Here is a 13,928-nt window from a genome sequence, read left to right as displayed (position 1 = left end):
ACTCTCATTTGCTATCATAGAATCTACACTCAGAACACCTCAGAAACAACAGATCCCTGTACCCCATGGGTTAGAAACCCATGGGGGTGGTTGGCACCCTATGTGAACTACACCACCACTCACTCTGGGCCACCCTAGCACCCCCCAAGTGCACTTATGGGGCTGCTGAAAGCGCCATTATACTTTATGAGGAAAAACCTTAAAGATGCGTAAACTTCAACAATTCACCAAAAATCAGCCCTTTGCCCAATCACTCTGCGATTGGGGGGGGGGGCCTCCACCCATTAGGCACTACCACCCCACCCCACTCTTTTGGCCCAGATCCCACGTTATGCCCCCAATCTGCCCCAAAGACACTAAAACTTCAAATATTCACCAAAAACCAGCCCTTTGCCCAATCCCTCTGCAATTGGGGTGGTAGCCTCCACCCATTAGGCACTACCATGCCACCCCACTATTTTGCCCCTGGGACCCGAAATTCTAGTAGACGTCACATCAGACCTTTTTGCATTGAAGTCAATGGGAGGCAAAAATGCGGGAAATTCAAATAGACGTCATTGCTCAAAATGGAGGGGGAAGAAGAAGGCATTTATTGGCCACAAAATGGAGGGCCAAAACAACAGATATTTCTGAGCTGAAACGGGGGTGATTCATTTTGGCTCCAAAAAATTTCAGAGGGCTAGAAGGGTGATTCGGTTCAGATCCAAATCACCCGAAATTGGATGTTTCGGGTACAGATTGTTCTGTACCCGAAACGTTTCGCACATCCCTAACATGTAACTGATTGAACAAAAAAAGGGGGGGGAGCACCAGCAGTGAAGAAGGGAAGGCAGTGCTAGCCCCCTACATGGGAGGGGGGAAGCAGCAACCACCCTGCCACAAAGCCCGGATGCAATCCCTCAAGTGGTGCTAGGCCACACCAACAGCTGAAGTGGCGTTAGGCCCACAGCAGGTCCTACTGGGCTGTGACAAGCTCCATTCAGTTTGGACAAGCTCCAAAATGCCACCTGTTGGGCTACAGCACCCAGCCACTTGTCCAGCTGCATTTCACGGCTGCCCTAGACCTTGGCTCCCTGCAACACACTGCTGCTCCTCAGCATGGCACCACTCCAAATTGCAAGCATTCCACAGGCCCATGCCCAAAGACCTCAGTGTAGCCTGCCTAGCCGTGAACCTGGCCAAACTGAGGAGGGAGGGAGAGTGCGTACCGCTTACATAGCAGCAGTGGCACCGTGCTACCCCATTGTCCCGCCTTCACATGTGGCCACCACCTCTGGGAGATGGACAGCTACACACTGGCATTGTCTTCCTCAGCCCCTGCACAAAACTCGCCCCCACCCAGCAGCTGTTAGGCGTTGGGCTGGAGTAGTGTTTCTGTAGTTTACACGCCAATGTTTCTTGACCTGGTTTTTCATAGCCTGGTGATTGTTTCATGTATGTATCTTCCTTAATATCAATCCTCTCCATATTTTTGAGCACACCTTTTAGCAACTAAACTTGCTTTGTATCTCTGGATATCTCCTTTTTCATCATGTTTGATTGTAAAAACCCATGTGCAACCTAGAGCTTTTCTACCTTCAGATAGTTCTATAAAAATCCAAGTTTTATTTTTGTGAAATGAATCAATTTCCTCTTCGGTTGCCTGCATCCATTTTTCCGTAATTTAGTCTTGTTCCCTTTTTTCTGTTGAGAATAATTCCCTTACTTTTTATTAGGACATGCATTCCTTAAATACAAAGTGCTTCCACATACAAAACATTGCCTACCACCAGCAACTTTGTAGGCTTGGTTTTTAACTGATTCCTCCATTTCTGTTTGCTTTCTTAAATCAAATTCCTGCAAGTGTTATTGCACCAATTCCAAGGTCACATTTTCTTTAATTTGCAGAAGGTTAGTGATATTTTCATATTCTTTAGGCAAGGTATTAACCAAAAGTCCAGTTTTTGCTGGTTTGGGCGTATTTATTTCCTACAATTCCATCTCTTTCAGTATTTGCAAAAATGAACATATGTGCCCTTGCAGACTCTCTTTGAATCCTCTTTGAATCTTTTATTATACAACTGTAGCATAAGATAAACTTGACTATTCATGGCTCTTTGTTGAAAGACCTCATCCAATCTTTCCCACATCTCTTTTTGTCTTCTATATGATAGATTAACTGATCACTTACAGTCAGAGATATGTGTCCCATAGCTTGCTTGTTTGAGAAACTCATCATTTCTCTTCATTCTCTGTTAGTCCTTGTTCCTCCAGAACAAAAGATAATCCAAGAGTATTCAGTTACACCTCCACTCTGAAGGACCATTTTTGGTAGTTTGTTGCATTGAGCAGTTCAACAGTGGGATGCTTGCTCACAGATGCAAAAGCAGACATTCAGCTTTCTTGTTTACAAATTCTTGGTTATCTCACAACTTATTGCTTCACAACTGAGCCCATAACCCAATGTTGCAGAGAAATTATGGGAAGCAACATTGGTATTTAAATTATATGCCTGCCCCAGGGCCTTGCCCCCTTGGTTCTAAAAGATGAGTTTCACTTATCCTGGTGCAAGAGCCTCTATGACAATTTGGGCACATATGGCTTCTCACCACAATATTAATTGACTTTGGGTCATGATGCTGCCAAAGAAATTATTAAACAGTGTGTGGCAGATATGGAGAAGCAATTGGATTGAAGTCTGGTTATCACCAGTAGCACTTTAGGTGGTTTTTCAAACTACCCACAGCCAGCTGCATACCTCACCCACTTGACCACCTTAAACCAGAGGAGAGCCTTTTCATTGGCATGGTTTAATGCCTTGCCTTCTGCCATTTTGGATGGCAGGTTTAAGGGGATACCGCTATGGAACTGGTTATGTCCATGTGGTTTGGGTAACATTGAGACTGTCTTACATGTTCTTTTAAACTGTGCCTATTATACGGACATTTGTACTATCTGGATTGAACCATTTAAAAAAAAATAGGCCTGGTCAATCATAGGATCTTTTGGCAGATCAACATGCAGCTGTCACAACGGGGACAGCGAGATTCTGTGCAGCAGCCTGTAAACGGAGACGGGAACAACTTAGTCGTAACTGAGATTTTTGCATAACCTGATGTGGTGTTATCAAGTTTTACTGTTTTGATTTTATTTTGTTTTATGCTGATTTGTATTTTGGTGTGTATGTTGACTGGTCATTGGCCACAATAAATTATTACTTACTTACAAGAGTTTGATATTTATTACTATTTATTTATTTATTACATTTATATCCTGCTCTTCCTCCAAGGAGCCCAGGGCAGTGTACTACATACTTCAGTTTCTCCTCACAACAACCCTGTGAAGTAGGTTAGGCTGAGGGAGAAGTGACTGGCCCAGAGTCACCCAGCAAGTATCATGGCTGAATAGGGATTTGAACTCGGGTCTCCCCGGTCCTAGTCCAGCACTCTAACCACTACAACATGCTGGCGCGCTCTCGCTCTCTCTGCCTATGGTGGCGCAGTGGTAAAACTGCCGCCCTGTAACCAGAAGGTTACAAGTTCGATCCTGACCAGGGGCTCAAGGTTGACTCAGCCTTCCATCCTTCCGAGGTCGGTAAAATGAGTACCCAGAACGTTGGGGGCAATATGCTACATCATTGTAAACCGCTTAGAGAGCCCCGGCTATAGAGCGGTATATAAATGTAAGTGCTATTGCTATTGCTATTGCTATTGCTATTAAACATAGGCTAAGAAAAACAATAAACAGTCTCTTATGCAGAGAGAGGGAGCCTCTCAGTTTGAAATTCAAGACAGCAAGTAAGAAACAGTACACAAACCAACTGTGACTCCACCCACAAGTCAGTACATAGCTACATTCAAATATAGACAAGCATGCCCCATATAAACAACTGGGACAATGACTATGGAAAAATCCCAACACTCTCTTAACGGACATCCTTCTATCTTGAGGTACATTGTCTCAACCCTTCAGTCTGACATTTGTAGTTTTTTTCTCTTTTATATTTGTTCCCATTGTCATTTCCCCCATTATCTGCAGCACGGGGAAATCAATCTATTGTGGTTGCTGATGGATCTGCCTGTCTCTACTAGATCCATTGTGCTGACAGTCACTGCTAGCCCATCTCTTCTGTTTTGAGTTCTGAATGTCACACTTGCTTTGGGTTTTATTGAATCACTCTAAGGCACCCATCAAATGAAATTTTAAATTATGCATATGATGAAAGAGGGGCCTGTACAGAACATTGCTGTAAAAAAGATAGAAAATCATTGTATTAGACTTCATGTGCACAGAAAGGACAATACTTTTTGTTAATTCAGTTGACCTTGAATTGTCAGTTCTGAATGCTCCCAAACATTAAGTATATAAAAATATAGGTGTTTTAAAAAAAATTCCACCTTGTGTTTCACTGATTTTCCTCATATAACAAAGACTTCTCTTAATGGAAAAGAGTGGAAAAGAGAAGATATGTATTTCTTTATTCAAAAGAGAAAACTAATAATATAACGTACAAACCATATAATCATTGGTTATTACAAAGTTTCATAAAGAAAAAGAACGTATACATGTCAAAATAGAAGTAATTCAAATAAACTGATCATTAGAACAATGAATAACTGTAGAATTTAGGACCTTGAATCTAATTAGGTTGTGCACAAAACCAATTTGCCCAGTTCTGTTCGAATCCAAACCAGATTCTAACTGGACCAGGCATGTTCAGTGTCACCCCACCGAGTAGGGGGCCCTGTTTAGTTCAGATTAGAACATTTTTGGGCCCAGTTTTGACACACCAGGTGCCATTAAGATGCCCAGGGGGGTTAGCTCTACCTCAAGCCAATCCGGGCCCAGTTCAGTTCAAGGTCAAGCCCTTGAACTGAACCGATTTGAGCTCGAACCAGCTCAAGATTGAGCCAGTCCACACATTCCTAACTCTAACATTTGGTGATACTACCAAACAGAGGCGCTTGGCTGGTGACATAAAGGTCTGAATCTAAAAATAATCTGTAGATTTGCTGATCTGGGGCTTTTCAGATGTCCATTATCTCATCCCCTCCCTCTGCTCCTTCAGTACTTACTGACACAGTACATCGCACCAAGCATGTGTGTGCACTTCTCAAGAACCCATTCTTCTTCCTTGTGAGTTTAGGCTCTACAGTCAGACCTTGAGCAGCTCCTTAACACTATTTTTACAGTGCTGCCTGCTGGCCAGCACTTCCTTTCTGGCTCTTTTCGTGATCTCTTTAAAGTAGACTTGAAAAGAGATGGGAAAGTAAGCGGCTGGCTGGGAGGTGGAACTGTAAAAACCATGTTAAGGTGGTGCTCAGTATCTGAACACAGAGCCACAATTTTCGAGGAGGGAGAACAGAGTCCTTTCGAAGCTCTCACACAGCTGGATCCTGCACCTAAGTCTGTCAATAACTACTGTGGGAGATGGATACATGGCCATCTGGGAAAGCCCTTGTTATGAACATAAGAAGAGCCATGCTAGATCAGACCCAAGGCCCATCTAGTCCAGCATCCTGGTTCACACAGTGGCCCACCAGATGCTGCTGGAAGCCTACAGGCAGGAGTTGAGGGCATTCCCTCCCTCCTGCTCTTACTCCCCTTGCACCCAACCTTTTTAACAGGGATACACAGAGGCTGTTCTCACAAGCAGCTTAGACCAGGCTAGGGAGGCTGCCCATGGGAAATGCCAAGAGGTGCACACTTCCTGACGGTACCTCAGCGGCAAACCTGGCTAAGAAACTGAGCTCTTAAATGAGGTTAAGGGAGCAAACACTCCCTTAATCCCGTTTACTTGCCCATGTGTCTGCACTGGCTGCATTTAGCATCGGCGCTGAAACACTGAGGTTTGCCTGCTTGCTGCTGGGGGGATTCCCACAATGAACCGCATACTCGCACAGTACATTGTGGGATTGTCGGAGGCTAGGACAACAAATCCCGGCCTCAAAGTGGTTCTCCCTGCTCCATGCTGCACAGAGCAGGGCTGATCGTGTGGGAGCATGGAGTGCACTCCAATTAGGCTTATCAGGATTGTCTGGTGGGGAGGAAAGATAAGGGAAGCCTTCCCTCCCTCCCACCCACCCGACAGGCCATGTGAATGGCCCCACAAAATCACTGTGAGCACATTACACAAAACTCTCTAAAATGTATAATATCCTCAGCCTGGAGAGCACCACAGATACAAAGATACTGGGAGCTTAAAAACTTGGCATATTGTCCCATCTACACATGATGAATCCATATGCAATTCTGTAAAGGCTTGTCTCAAAAAGAAAAAGAAAAAAAGGTGGATCAGATTTTGAAGACAGTGAGAGAGATAACTATTTGAAGGTAGTGAGAGAGCAAAACTATGAGCTTTGAAGAGTTGATACCATCTTCCAAGTCCAGTTTGCTGGACAATCTGCGCTCCTGGCTAGCATTCTGGCAATTCATTTAGTCTCCAAGTTCTAACTTATGCTCTGATTACCTAAAGTAAACCAGTAAGAGAGAATGCTGAATAAATCTCTAATGACAAATCTGAGTCCAGCCATGCATCTTTATTTGTACTCGATAGCAAATTCTGTACCACAATAATTTCTGCTATATCCCCGCGCCCCGCCCACCACTGCCAAACATTTTCAGTGCAGGCTTTGAATGTTGAGAATCCCAAAGGCAATCTTCAGATGATGAGATTTCATTCAAACGGAACATCATCACTGAAGGAGTGACCATCCACACCTGCTTGTTAAATTACATTATCACTACATGGATGTAGGACAGATGTTCCCAGCCTTCTGTACTCTGAGCTGGGGATGATGGGAGTTGTAGTCCAACAACATGTGGGGACCCAGGTTTGGGAACCCGTGATGCAGGAAAAAGGCATACAGACATTAGGTCCTCCATGCCTGAGAAACACTTAAGGAAGCAAGTGGGTGTCATGGCTGTGCTTGACTGCCCTTCCCAACTAACCTGCTTCAACGAGCTATATAAATACATTTTTAATAATGGCATCACAAACATCCAAGTTTCTTTGAATGAAACGGATGTTAGCTGCTCTAAATTTCTCACCATTTAGAGAGGCTAATTCCCCAACACCAGTGTATGTTCAGGCTCTACTAGCACAAGGTATACAAGGAGCCTACGTACTCCAGACTGTGGACTATCTATCTATCTATCTATCTATCTAATTTAAATTGTTCCATTTTATAATGCCAGGGGGCAACAACAGAGAAGACCCTGTCCCATGTGCATGACAAGTTAGCCTCTTTCAATGTTGGCAAATGGAGTAACGGCCCCTATGATGCTCTCACTGAGCAGGTAGAAACCCTGACAGGATTGCACAGTTAATCAGGTAGGTAGGTAGAGCACAAATCAGACAGTTAAATGGACTTTAATGGAAGGGTTTAATCAAGCACATACATATATACACTTTAATCTGAATCAATGGGGCTTATCAAGGTTTTTCTTAGGCAGGATTGTTCACAATTCAATTAATTCCATGTATATCCTGCCTCTTCCTAAGAGTGTGGGGCAGGCAGCAAACATTGCAATAAAAATATATATACAATAAGTGTTGAAAATATGTAGACATCTAAATGCTTGTTAACCAAGGCTGTTGAATGCCAGTGTACAGAGGTCTTATAGTGTCTCTGAAAGCACTGAAATGCTCAGACTTGTTGGACAGATGCTGAACTGGTTCAGAGGTCCTTTTCTGGACTGCTGAACTGTTTCAGAGGTCTGGCTTTTAAGCCAGTTCGGCAGCCCCAGTCAGTGTCAAACCGGAATTGCCTGATGCACACTTCCAGTTTGACACTGGCCAGGGTTGCAAGGAGATACACTGCCACCCCACACCAGTTATTTTGGTGAGAGTGCTGGAGGAGTGTGGGGGGAGGATAAGAGCACCCTCCTGGTCTCTTAAAGGTAAACCCCTCCCACTGCTGCTGAACCATCAGTTGGACGGTTCATGCACATCTCTAATGCAGAGGGAAGAGACTTCCACAATTGCAGGCAGCCACTAAGAACTAAGCCTACAATCCAATGCTTGCTTGCTTGCTTTCTTGATTGCTTGCTTGCTTGGAAGTAAGCAGCGGTGAACTCCATGGGACTCTGAGTACACATGCATAGGATCAAGCAGCCTTGATGTTCAAACAGTATCTGAATGCTACAGTCAGAGGCTTCCACTGATCTCAGAGCTCCTGTTGAAATAAAGGAGAGAAATAACCAATTCATAGTTCGCCGACTTGAGGAGGACCAAGTGTCATCCAGACCCTCCCCTCTGAGAAGAACTGTGCCCTCTGCAGCTATTGCTGGATGAGACAAAGCAGCAAGGCTTCTCCACTGGCCTGAGGAGGACCCGCTGCCATCTGACCCCTCCCCTCTGCTAACTTTTAAAAAAAGATTGTGAGCTTATTGGAGACAAGTTTGTGAAAAAGAAAAATGCTGTAAGCCACTTTGGCCTTTGAGATAGACCAAGATATCAGCCAATCAACCAATCAGGCAATCAATAGTTAAATCCAGTGGCTGGCATCCAGACTAAAGGAGTGCTAGTGCAGTAAATGTGCAGCATGAGTTTCGGAGGAGGGGCAATTCTCATCAACTTCCTCTTCCTTGAAAGCACTGAAATGCTAAGATTTGTTGGACAGATGCTGAGCAGAGATGTGCCCGAACCGGATGTACCCTTTGCTAAGCAGGATCTGCCTTGGTTTCCATTTGAATGGGAGACTACATGTGAGCACCATAAGATATCCCTCTAAGAGGATGGGGCTGCTCTGGGAAGAGCCTCTGCAAGACTGTATACTTGCATGCAGAAGGTTCCAGTTCCCTCCCAGGCATCTCCAAGGAAGGGCTGAGAGAGATTCCTGCCTACAACCTTGGACAGCTGCTGCCAGTCTGTGTAGACAATACTGAACTAGATGGACCAGTGGTCTGACTCAATATAAGGCAACTTCCTATGTTCCTAATGTGTTTGCACACTCCTTAAGGACATATTTTCAGGAGTCACAGAGCCGGGTCTCATGATCAGTGAGACCCGGTTTTGGAGAGTGAGCGGGGAGAGCAGGCCTGCTCTCCCAGCACATGAGTAGGGTGGGAGCAATGGGAGCCCAGATTGGCTGCCCACACGATTGCCAGCTCCATGATGGAGCCGGCGGGGGCTGGGGGGAGTGGGGGCCGATTGCCCCCCGGAAGCTCCTGCATGCCCTGCACGAGCATGCAGGGCATGCTGGCGAGACCCCCGGAGCCGGGAGGTGACTTTTTGCCTCCCCTCTGGGGGCCTCCGCGTGAGTAGCCGTGGCACGGAGTCATACCACAGCTACTCACGATTTTAAAAAAATGGGTTGAACCGGGTTGAATAGCCTCACAGTGGGCTTCAGAGGGAAGAAGAAACCGATGAAAACCACCCCTCTCCCACACCAGCACTTCCTTAGCCAGTGGGTTTGGGAGCATTCCTTGTCAATAGCTGTGCAATCTAAACTTTCTTCACAGCAACACCAGCTAGAAATTATATCAGTGGAAGTATTTGCTGAGTTCAACGGATGAATAAATATGTAAAGAATTGGTGCCTTCGTGCATAATTTGACAGCTTGCAAAGATCTTGGTGAATTTATTGCGACTGTTTGTTTGCCATCAGATCCACCCACTTATATGCGAAAGTTTCAAAATCACACAATTCTGGGGAATATGTGACTGTAAGGACAGATGTCATGCAACCTTTAGAATAAAGCAGCCGTAATAAACACATTATTAGACTGCCGGTGATGGCATTTGCTGAGTGGATTTTAATAACTACAAGGGGAAATGGCACCTTTATACTGCTAGCAGACCCTCAGCAACATTGTACTGGAAGTGAAAGGAGCCAGACTCTAGATCACAAAACAATAAAGCAATAATCCTAACTCCACTTACGAAAAAAATTCAATAGGCAAATTGCAATTAGTGGGTCTTGCTTCTGAGTACAGATGATATGGGGTTAGCAGACCCAGGCCAAGCCCCCCTGGTGGTGTGGCAAGCGACCACTCCCACCTCCACAGTATGTAGAGTATGCTGCACACCATTCTTCCCACACACACTTCCTGCAGCTTTGTTCCCCACCCCTTGGCTTTCCAAAAGGCAGGGAGGAGGTCAAGCTTAGCAGGAGATGGTGGAGGGGTGGTGGTGGTGACAGCTACTACTGCAAGATTGGGTCAGGATGGCCCAGTGAATCAGCCAGTCAAGGCATGTGTGAGGCACCCCTCATTACCGCCTCCACCAATCAACTGGAAGCAGCCTCACCACACCTCACTGGATATCAACAGAAAGCCTCTACAAAGTATGAGTGTCTCAAAATTGTCAGTGTGAGCTGACAATGTGATGAAGCAATTTCACTCCCATTTCACCACAACTGCAGTTCAGATCAAAAAACAGTCATGTGCTTGGCTCTAAAAGATGACTGGTCTGTCTGATATACCACCAAGCTTATGCTGAAATCAGTATCTGTTGTCCACTCTAAGCACTAGATCATCCATCTTTAGATAGAGCCTCACAATTTCAGGTAGTAGGATTTTACTTTGGTAATGAAATTCTATTTTTGGTAATTTCTCCCTCTTTTCTGGCAGCTAAGGGATTTGGGATGCAATCTTAGTACATAGGTCCATATAATTATAATGTTATGTGCTTTCCACTTCTCTGAGTGGTAAGAAGTTCCAAGGGCTATAGTTTGTTTGTTTTTGTTTTGTTGGATGAGAGAGCACAGGAAATGTATGATATTTTAATGGTATTCTCTTTGTATTTACAAATATACAAGCACAACACAGAGGATGCAAATACACTACTCCTATAAGCAAATCATTATCACATGCTCACTAACCCTGCATCAGGTTCCCAGATAGCAGTGATGCCACGAACTTCAGAACTGCACCCCAGTTTAGATAAACTCTCAGCTTTCTCTTCTACAAATTATGTCCACAAAGTCTTTGTTTTCCCCATACACTTACAGAACAGAGGACTCAGACCAGGGGTGTAGCTATAATTGAGTGGATGGGTGTAAAGAACCCAGGGGCCCCAGCTCCTGAGGGCCCCCTAGCTGCACTCCTCCCTATCTTCTTCATTATCTCCCTCACTCCGAGGGGCCTGCAGGGAGAGGGGCGAACACGGGCCCCCTCTCCCCTAACTACGCCCCTGACTCAGACCCCATTTCTTAGCTACCTGAGATGTCACCTTCTGAACTGGTAAAGCCCAGCAAGTTCCTCTCCCCCTGTCTTTTCAGGCAGCTATTGCTGCCTGAATGGCCTTTATTTCCCTTTATCTCCCTCTAGCGAGGAGGAAAAGAGAAATAAACACTGTTCAGGCAGCATCGGCTGCCTGAAATGTGAGGGAGAGAGGAGCTTGCTGGGCTTCGAAGCCCAGGCAAAACTTCCTTGTATGTGACCCTTCCTGAGATATTTTTTAGAGTAAAAGGGGGGAGATTTCCTCTCGCCCTGCCCCTACAGCTACCGCCGCACCCAGAGAGGTATGGCAAAATTTGAGGAGGGCAAAAGTTGCTGCTCCTCAAATTGCACTGCTGTAGGCAGATGCCTCTTTTGCCTCTGCCGTAACCCACCATTTCCTTCTCTGTAGCGGCTCCTGGCCTATGGAATGCACTCCCAGCAGATATCTGTAGTTTAGGCTCGTTGTTGGCGTTCAAGAGAGCCCTAAAAACTTACTTGTTTGGCTTGGCCTTCCTAAGTTTTTAAGTTGTTTTAAAGTATTTTAAATTGTTTTTAAATGGTTTTGAACTGTTTTAAAATGGTTTTTATATTGGGTTAATCAGTGTATTTTAAATGGTGTTTGTTTTTGTGTTATTTAAAATTCTTGTGTGCTGCCCAGATCCTTTGGATGGGGCAGTATAGAAATGTAATAACTAACTAACTAACTAACTAACTAACTAACTAACTAACTAACTAAATAAATAAAATGGCAGAGGCCATTTGCATACTCAGGGGGAGGCCAGCGGGGGTGGGGGGAGCTGCCGCCACCCCCAGTCCTGCAGCTGCTGCTACAGCCGCAGACATCACCAGCAGCACCTCTAAGACATCTTTTTACCCACCTCCTGCCTGCTCTACTTTTATGGAAGTCTCCCTGCCCCCATCTTGCCCTTTACTGGTAAAGGGGAATCTTAACCAGATTCCCCTTTACCAGTAGGCCTCTGAGCCTTTCAAACCAGTTCAGCTTCAACTCGAACCAGATCTGGTTTGAGTGTGCATGGGACTGGACTGTGCTGTGCTGGAGACAGTGGAGGAGAGGGTGGCGGGAGCTCCTTCCTTGAGCCCACCTGCTGCCCAAATGACAGGCTGGGCCATTTTTGGCCCATTTCAGGCCTCTGTGCATGTGCACAGACTGCCCGAAAATGGGCCAAAAATGGCCCAACCTGTCATTTCAGCAGCAGGCGGGCTCAAGGAAGGAGCTCCTTTGACCAGAACATCCAGCCTCAGTTTCCCCTCCCCTTGGCCTCTCCTCCTGCCAGACGCACCCCATCTCTGGTACCATCCCCCACTGCACAGCGGTGGTTAAAAATAGGTTGGGTTGTGTGTTTTTTAAAATGTAACTTGTCCCCTACACCCAAATTTGCCACCTCCCATAATTTGCCACTGTAGGCAAGTGATTATCTTGCCTATGCGTTAATCCACCCCTGAGTGTCACACCTGCTTAGCAAAGGGGACAGTTCATGCTTGCTACTACCACAAGACCAGCTCTGTTTTATGACTGGGTCTAGATATCTTCAAATTTAAACAGGAAAAACGACTTGCTGCTTTCTGTTCTGTATTTCTTTTGCCTTCTCCTGGTCTTTCTCTTTCTGTGTTCTCTTTCCTTTTTTTCCTCATTTCCTTTTTCTCTCTCCTTCTCTTCTCTTTCCTTCTCAATATATCTCTTCTCCTCATCAGAGCAATCACTGGTCTCCTAACTGCTGCCATCCTTTCTTCTCCCTTCTTTCAACTGGCATTTGCCCTCTAGAGCATTCTGGACATTTATTTATTTGGCTGTAATCACTTCCTTCTCCCCCTCTCTTCCCCACATGCCAAGTGCACCAGATAAAGCCAAGCACTCTGGCTATATCCCCCCTCACCTGAATGCCTGAATATCCCCACTGGGCACAATTTCACAAAAATTCCAGCTATTATTTACAATAAAATTAAGAATTAGTTAATATCTAATTAGCATTCTACATTCGAAACTTTGAGATTTCTGACAATCCAGATACAGGACCAGATACATGTGGGGGCACTGTGTAGATTCTGTATAGATCAGTATGCCATATAGGTCAGTATAGGCTGACCCCATAAAGCGTTGCTTGTAATTTATCTCCTGTGCTGGCTGTGTCAACCTCATCAGTGGACTGAGTTTTGCAGCAGTCTTTGAATGGTGCTCCGAATCAACAGAACCTAAAGTAAAATGTTACAAACCCTCCACTAAATTAAAATTTTATATAATATGCTTGCTACCTTTGTATCCAGCCCTTTCTCCAAGTTGCCGAGACCTGCAGTTTACTTTAGCCTCACTGTCATCCACTACCTGACATTGGTTAGGTTGAAAGATAGGCCAAGGTCACTCACTCCTAGTCAGCTTCACAGCTGAACTGGAATGTAAATATGGGTTTCCCACATCCAAGCCCTGTGGTCCAGCCACTGTACTACACTAGCCCTTTCGTCCTTGCTCTTCCCCCACTCTTCCTTAAATAAAATGCCAACTTCATTTTCTGTAATGTGCATTTCAAATAATAATGCGTATTTGGAAGAGCAAGCAGAGAGCTGCAACAACCCCCCCCCTTCACTGTTTTCATATACAAATACATTACACTGTCTGCTATGATAATAATATACATATTAAAGTCTCTTATTTTATTCATTATTTGCAACTTCATGCATAGTAATGCAAAGGAGAGGAATATCCTTAATGAGTTATTTGACAGGTGTGTTATTGTGCCCTAATTCATGCCCTCAAAACAGTCCAATTGA

The sequence above is a fragment of the Hemicordylus capensis genome, chromosome 5 (genome assembly GCF_027244095.1).
Source record: "Hemicordylus capensis ecotype Gifberg chromosome 5, rHemCap1.1.pri, whole genome shotgun sequence".
Classification (NCBI taxonomy): Eukaryota; Metazoa; Chordata; class Lepidosauria; order Squamata; family Cordylidae; genus Hemicordylus; species Hemicordylus capensis.
The sequence above is the reverse complement of the archived record's forward strand: the minus strand, read 5'-3'. Positions refer to the sequence as shown.